This window comes from Cannabis sativa, chromosome 7 (genome assembly GCF_029168945.1).
Source record: "Cannabis sativa cultivar Pink pepper isolate KNU-18-1 chromosome 7, ASM2916894v1, whole genome shotgun sequence".
Lineage (NCBI taxonomy): Eukaryota > Viridiplantae > Streptophyta > Magnoliopsida > Rosales > Cannabaceae > Cannabis > Cannabis sativa.
In genome coordinates this window covers 20,982,030-20,990,079 of record NC_083607.1, presented here as the reverse complement: position 1 = coordinate 20,990,079, position 8,050 = coordinate 20,982,030, and positions in this window count along the sequence as shown.

The window sequence follows — 8,050 nt, the reverse complement described above, 5'->3', positions numbered from 1 at the left end:
TCTCTTTATTTATTCTATTTATTTTAAATATATATTTATTTAATTAAAATTTCCAATTTAGAATGAAAAATTCTAAATATAAATTTTAATTTAATATTTATAAATTTTACTTAGATGGATATGAAAATAACATGAATTATTTCCATCTTAGTAATAATTTCCAATAAATATTTAGAAAAATATTCAATTTAAGTTGTTACAAAATTAATTTAAATTAATTTACAACTCAAATTTAATTTTCTATAAATATATATTGCATTTCGAAAAATTAAAGTATTTAAGAATACAATTTTCGAAAATGCATGTTAAAATAAAAAATTAATCCTTGAAAAATTATTCTAATTTAATGTTGGCCCAAAATTAATTAATAAAATTAATTTGCAACAAAAAATATAATTTTCCTATTTAATTAAATATATAAGAAAAATTTCAAATATTTAAGTATGATGATGAAAATCAACTTAAATATGAATTTTCTATTTAATTAAATACACTAGAAAAATACTTCAAGCAAAAATATCATCTATCTAGATTTTCCTTTGACTAATTAATTCAATTTCTAATAATATACTTTAATTTAATTTATTTTAAATTAATCAATAAATGAAAAAATCATTGATTTAAGTTGATCCAAGAATTAATTAAAATAAATAATTAATTTACAACTTAATCTATTTTTCAAGATAAAATTCGAAATTCTAGCATTTAAGAAATGCAATTTCGAAAATTGATTAATAAAATAAAAAAAATATATTTTGAAAATTATTTAAATTTAGTTGAAAAAATAAATTTCAACTAAAAATAATTTTCTATTTAATTAAATGTCATGAAAAAAGAAATATTTAAGTATGATGATAAAAATCAACTTAGATATTTAATTTTCAAATTAATTAAATGTATTAAATTCAAGAAATAAATAATTAAGTGTAGAGAAGGCTTAATTATTAATCTCTAGTTTAATACTAGGAAAAATATACTTAAAATAAATTGTACCAAAATTAATTAAATAATTAATTTCACAATTTATAATATTTTCCTATTTAATATTAGAAATAATAAGTAGTCTAGAAATAATTATCTAGAAAATATCTTATTTGACTAAGTATCTTTTCCACAAAATTTGAAAAAATATCTAATTTAAGTTTTATTAGAAAAAATCTAGAACTTAAATATTTTTTCAAATTTAAATTTAATTAAATATCAAAAATTAAGTTGTAACCACTTAATTTGAAAATATTTCATTTTAAGTTAATATTCGAAAAGATATTAACTTAAAAAATATCTAAAGAATCTTAATAACCAATGCCTAAAATTCCTCAACTTAATTTTAAAATTTGAAATTCAAAAGATATTCAGATTTAAGTTGGTTAGTTGTAAATAACTAAATATCAACTTAAATAAGAATATTTAATGAAAAATTTAAATTAAGTTCCAGAAAGAATCTAGATGGTTATAATTCTATATTTAATTAAATACAAGAAAATACATATAGTTTAGCTTAGAATAAAAATTCTTTAAACTATAATTTTCTTAAATTAATTTCAAAATAAATGAAATTAATTATGTTGCTAATCAATTTTATTAGGTTAAACTAGTGTAATTAACCTAGTACAGTTGTTCAAATCAGGCAAATGAGCCTTCACAATTGGGGTAGTTTGTGTGAGGGGGTGCTGGGTTCAGTATGTCGTACCCACTTCTATGGCTCCCAACTCTCACACAAGGCCCAAAAGAGAGGAATTTAACCTTAATAAGAACAACTGTTATTAATTGAATAGGCCCAAAAACTAAATGGGCCTAAATAAATTCTATCAATAACTATGATAATTTATTTTAGCAACATTAACCTACATGCATCTATAATAAAATTAAACACATAGGCTCACACAGGCACACTTTGGATGGGTCCTATCATGTTGCTAGGTCATACACAGATGAAAGAAGATTGTAAATATACCTGTTACAAATTATTATCTTGACCAAGGGAGCCATCAGATCATTAGATCTGGCAAAAGGTAACCATGGCTATTTGCAATCAAGTAATAATAGGTTTTAAAAACTTACACATAAGCTAAAACACATACTCCTGCAACAAGGTTAGCTGGATAGTTGGATGTAGGATTTATTTAATTTTAAATTAAATAATTAATTTCGAAATAATTAATTAAATAATAAAAAAAATTTCGAAAAATTTAAAAAAAAAAATTGAAAAAAAAATTCGAATTTTTTTTTTTTTAAAAAAAATTTAAATTTAAAATTAAACCTACAATTTTTGAAAAATTAGGTTTCAACCAACCTAAATATCATTTCAAAAATTTGCTAACTACTTTTAAATTTTAAATGTTATTTTATAAATAAAAATTAAATAAAAAATTAGAAAAGATATAAATATCTTTTTCAAATTTTAAATGTAATTTAAATAAATAAAATAACAAAATTTAAAAAATTAGCAAAATATCTTATATCATTTAAAAATTACATGATTATAAATATCTTATTTTTAAAATTTAAAATAAGATAAGATATAATCAAATTTTAAAATAAGATAGATTTTTTAAGCAAGAATATAGATACTAATTCTATTCAAATTCAAATTACACTAATATCTTGAATTAAATTTAAAAAATATTAAATTAATTCAAAAAGATAATTAGAATTGAATTAGGAATAGTAATAGTATAAATACAAAACTATACCAAAAATTGGAAGTTAATTCCATGAAAAAGCATGAAAAATCGAAGAAAAATGAAAAAATTGTGAACTGTACGGACAGATTTGCGATCGCAGGAAAATATCAGCACAGCCCCGATTTTTTCAAATCTTCAAAAATTCATAACTAATTCAAATAAAATCGAAATTGAGTTCTGTAAAAGGCTAACTTGCTTAATTTTTCCCATACTATCCAATAAAAATAATTCCAGAAACAAAATCGCAATTATTTTTCACGAAAATTTACAAACATCAATCAATCATGAAATAACACTCAATACAACATGATACCATCTAAAGAACATACAAACAATCGTTTTAAAGTCCAAATTACATGTAAGTAAATCAATTACCATGGCTCTGAGGCCAGTTGTTGGAATTTATTTTACCAGGATCTTAGATCTACTCACAAGTATGTTTATTAACATCCTAAATAAGAACTTTCTAAAACGATGAAATAAACACATATAAAGTTTAGGAAACCTTACATTGGGTGCAGCGGAATAATATGACTCCTTCCGTTCAGATATCTAGCCCTTGATTCCTTTCTGTAGCAGAGCATTATCAATATCTGAACCTGGATCTCTTTCTCTGAATCTTTGATGTTGAAACTCCTTTGCTGATGATCTTTCTTCACGATCTTCCTCACTATGATTGAGGTATCACTTGATGTGTGTGGGCACTACTCATACACTAAGGATTTCGAAATTATCAAGGAAGAAGAGAGAGAGTGGTCAGCTAAAGATAGGGAGAGAGAAGGCTCAGTTTTTCTGAATCAGAAGAAGTGTAGAAATTTAAGTGTAAATTTCCTGAAGCCTTCACTATCTATTTATAGCATTCCACTAGGGTTAGGTTTGAATTATTTGGCATTAAAATAATGAAAAAATCAGTTTAAATTTCCTACAAAAGTGGCTGGCCCTACACTTAGTGGATTGGGCCTTGCTTTTTGCAATTTTGCAATTTTAACACCTTTTGTATCTGATTTTCTCAAAAATACCAATTTCCTAATTCAACCATTTAAATGCCAATTCTAACTATTTAATAACTATAAATAATTATTAAATAATATTGTCATTTATCATATTTATTAATTGAACCATACAAAGTATCATAATTAACAAATATGCCCCTATAAACTCTTTCTTTACAATTTCGCCCTTACTTAGTGAAAAATTCACAAATAGACATAGTCTAATTTGAGAATTATAATTGATTAATCAAAACCAATTACATGAGTCTTACAAGCAATATTATCTCAACTAGTGGGGGGACCATGGGTCTATATAACCGAGCTTCCAATAAGTAGATCAAGAATTTAGCACTAAAATTCACTAACTTATTAATTCTTCGTTGAATCCACGCATAGAACTTAGAATTGCACTCTCAGTATATAGAATGCTCTATATGTTCCACCATATAGACACATCATTAGTTATCCATTGTTATAATCCTAATGTGATCAATGATCCTCTATATGAATGATCTACACTGTAAAGGGATTAAATTACCGTTACACCCTACAATGTATTTATTCCTTAAAACACTTGACCCCGTATAAATGATATTTCAGCTTATGTGAAATGAGTACTCCACCATTTATGTTCGTTTGGTCAAGCTCGAAGGAGATCATCCTTTGCTTACTATTCGCCAGATAGAAGCTATAGATTCCATGTTTATGCTAGCGCTCCCACTCAATTGCACTACCGTGTTCCCAAAATGTACGTATCACCCTGACCTAAAAGTAGGCTTAACTAACAAATCAAAGAACACGAATAGCCTCTCGAGATTGAGCCTAATCATATCAGGATTAAGATCATTTGATCTAGGATCAACTAGGCGATATTGACTTGAATAGATATTACGGTAGGTTTAATAAATCTAAGTCAAAGTTCAATATCGGTCCCTTCCAATGCATACTCCATGCATCCAACCTGAGCTTTACTTTAACCAATGCTCTGGAAAGAACATAGTATTTCTCCAAATACAAGTAAACTCTTGTTGTAGATTATCATATCAGTAAAACCCTGTGTCTGATAAATCTAGGAAACTTTATTCACATAGTCATGTTTACTTTCCAATGTGTTGACGGCACAATAAACAGGATCAAGTATGTGAAAAGGCTTTCAGATGAATTTATACATTATGTACATATAATCATGACATAAATCATGTGAACCATGCAACATTAAATGTTATTTCTGATCTATATTAATAAGTAAATCTGATTATATTGAAATGAGTTTTATTTAGGGCATAAAACCCAACACTCGTGACATATAGATTAAGGACAAGGTAGTTCAATTGAGTTGGAGCGTTGATCATAGATATGAAATCTATAGCTTCTATAAGTATTTAGAAGTAAAATAATGATTTCCTTCTAGCTTGGTTGAATAGAGATAAATGATTGAGGCCTCATTTCAATAATTATATTAGTTTTCTGAAGTATCATTTATAGGTAGCTAAGTGTTTTAAGGATAAAATACATTGAAGGATAGAACGGTAAATTTGTTCCTATTCAGTGTAAATCATCTATAGAGGATCTTTGACTATTAGGATTGTAACAATGATTAATCATAGCGTATCTATATCGTGGTACATATAGAGCGTTCTATATAATTGAGAGTGCTATTCAATTATAAATCTATAGTGGCGCAAGGCGGAATTAATAAGTTAGGGAGTTTACTTGGTAAATTCAATATCTACTTATTGAAAGCTCGGTTATATAGGCTCATGGTCCCCTCACTAGTTGAGGTAATACTTCTTGCAGACTCAGTTAATTAATTTTCATTAATTAATTACAATTGTAAAATTAGACTATGTCTTATTTACGAATTTTCACTAAGCAAGGGCTTAATTGTGAAGAAAAGAGGTTTTGGGGTGAATTTGTTAATTGAGAGACTTTGTATGGTCTAATTAATAAATTACATAAATGAAAATTTTATTTGATAATTAATTATACTTATTAGGAATGAATTGGAAAATATGTTATTATTGAAAGAAGAATAAGTGGTTGAAAAAAAGTGGCAAAATTGTAACTAGAGTTTGGTTCCTTTAAGTGGCTGGCCCTATTGTTTATTTTGCCCAATATTTTATTCTTTTTTAATCCATATAATTCAGCCCTAAGCCCTAGCTGAAACACTATAAAAGGAACATGATGCTCTCACTTATCCAAGTATTGTCAACTTGACTATTCAACCAACCTAGATGAGAGAGTTCCTTCCTTAGTGATTTTAGCCTCCTTCATTGTTCTTCCACATTCGAACCTTGAGTGAATGAGTGCCATGCCCACACATAGCAAGTCAAGTACTCAATCATAGTGAGTAAGACGGTGGGAACCAAACCCGAAAGAGAGAAAGAGATCTAGGTTCAAATCTTGATAATACTCTGCTACATAAAGGAATCTAGGGCTAGAGATCTTGAACGGAAGGAGTCATTATATTCCGCTGCAATCAATGTAAGGTTTTATTAAACCCTTATGTGTTTATTTCATTATTTCAGAGAATTCATATATAGGATGTTAATGAAACATACTTTTTAGTAAATCTAGATCCTGGTAAAATATTCCCAACACATAACACTTATCCAAGGTGTAAGTAAGCTTTATCGCTGACTATCACATCAGAGTAAATCCAGTGCACTCATGAATCATGGGACATTAACTTTTGAAGCATATAATCACAATTACCTTTCACTGTGTTGACATCACTGTAATTGTGAATAACTATATATTCTGGACTTAACAGAAATTGTATACATTAAACCATAAACATGAAAACTACATGTAAACATAAATGATTTCTAATCTTCTATTGATAACAGATAAGATTGTATTGAAATGGATTTTATTTAGGGCATAAAATCCTAACAAAATAATTATTCATTCCAGCAAGATTGAGCAAAAATAGTGAAATTGACGTCAAATAAATAGTCATGGAAAAATAACTGTAAAATAATACTAAAACAAATCAAACAAAACAAAAAAACAAAGAAAAGGCTAAAAAAACTAACCATCTTCTACACAACCTCAACATTAGATACAATAGTGGCTATATTTGCAAGCCCAGTCTTGGAAAATCAGAATATAAAAAAATACTAAAATAACACAAAAATAATGAAAAATAAATGTAGCAGATTTAACCACTTAGAAAAACATAAAAGAATCATACACCTCAAAATTCTCTTGCCAGTGAGCTCGTTAAATGTATTTATAAGAAAAGAAAAATCAAAAAACCACAAAAACATCCATAAAGAAGGAAGAAGAAATGTATTTCTAACCTCAATCTACCACACCCATGGACAGGATCACCATAGCAACATGAGAAAATCTAGAAAATAATCATTAATTCTGGCAAGATGGAGCAAGAACAGTAAAATCTACGTCAAATAAATAAATCATGGCAAAACAACCGCAAAATAACACTAAAAGAAATCAAAAAAAAAAAAAAAAAAAGACCAAAAGATTAAAAACAACTAATCATCTTCTGCACAACCTCAACACCAGATGCAATAGATGCTATATTTGCAAGCCCAGCTCTAAAAAATTAGAATATAAAAACCATACTCTTATCTTTCCGAAAAATGTGGCCAAAAACTTTAAAAACTAAAGAAAAAAATAATAATAAAAAAAAAGAACTGAACAAGAAATAAAATAAAAATACTTGGGTGACTGACTACTCAATAGTTACATTTTTATTGTAACCATCATGGTTACATTTTTCCTTTACCTATAATATTAGGTTACCAATAGGTAAAACTTCCTTTTTAAAATCAATTAATTATAATTATAATTAATTGAATATTTAACTAGATCTCTTTTAGCAATTAATAATCACAAATAATTTTTTATATAAATTCCTACTATAATTATTTTAACAGTCAAGCCATTTAATTATAATATTTAAAATGATTTTTTTTTTTACAAAAATTAGACTTCTTTTTACACAAATTAGAATTCTCTTTTTGTATAATAAATTTTTAAATAATTAATTATTTTTAAATTATATTAAATTACTTTTTTTATAACTAGAAGAACTAAGTATGAGTTTTTCTATTCAAGTTTGAGGTTGCTTATTTTATGGGGGAGCTTGACTTTATTTTTTGACACTAGTTTGGTTTTTTAACAAGATCTCTTTTAGCAATTAATAATCATAAATAATTTTTTTTTATAAAAATCCCTACTGTAATTATTTTAACAGTTAAGTCATTTAATTATTATTTACAATGTTTTTTTTTTTTTACAAAAATTAGACTTTTTTTATACAATTAGAATTCTCTTCTTGTATAATAAATTTTTAAATAATTAATTATTTTTAAATGATATTAAATTATTTTTTTATAACTAGAA